Below are 526 nucleotides of genomic sequence, written 5' to 3' on the forward strand. Positions count from 1 at the left end.
ACATCATCCACCCGCGCCACGCTAGCCCCTCCTCCGGGGGAATTCTCCGGCGGCGCCTCTTGCTCCCCGCGTCCCACGGCACCGGTCCCCGGGACCGCGGCCAGCCCCGGGGTTCCCATGATGGGCTGACTGCTCGCCCTCCCTGGCCCTCGCCTCGGCCCCCCCGAGTGTGGGGTGGGAGCGCCCCATCACAGGCACCTTATAGACTAACTGAAGTGTTGAAACATAAGCTTTCGTGGGCAAAGACCCACGTCATCAGATGCATGTCAAGAGCATCAGAGTCATCCCAAAAGTATGGGGCACCGGGGCCTCTGCTCTCCAGGGTCTACCCCTCTCTGTCTTTCTCCCCACCCTGCTCCCCCAAGGCCCTGTTCCTGGCCAAGACAGAAGCTGGATCAAGGCTGGGGCACCAAAAGCAAACTCCTGTCTATGTCCCTGCCCAGGGAAGGTGGAGAGACCCAGGTCTGGGTCAAGAAAGGAGCCCATGGGAGTAGGGACATGGGCTGGTGGCTGCTCTCAGCTCCCC

This window comes from Pelodiscus sinensis, chromosome 3 (assembly GCF_049634645.1).
Source record: "Pelodiscus sinensis isolate JC-2024 chromosome 3, ASM4963464v1, whole genome shotgun sequence".
NCBI lineage: Eukaryota > Metazoa > Chordata > Testudines > Trionychidae > Pelodiscus > Pelodiscus sinensis.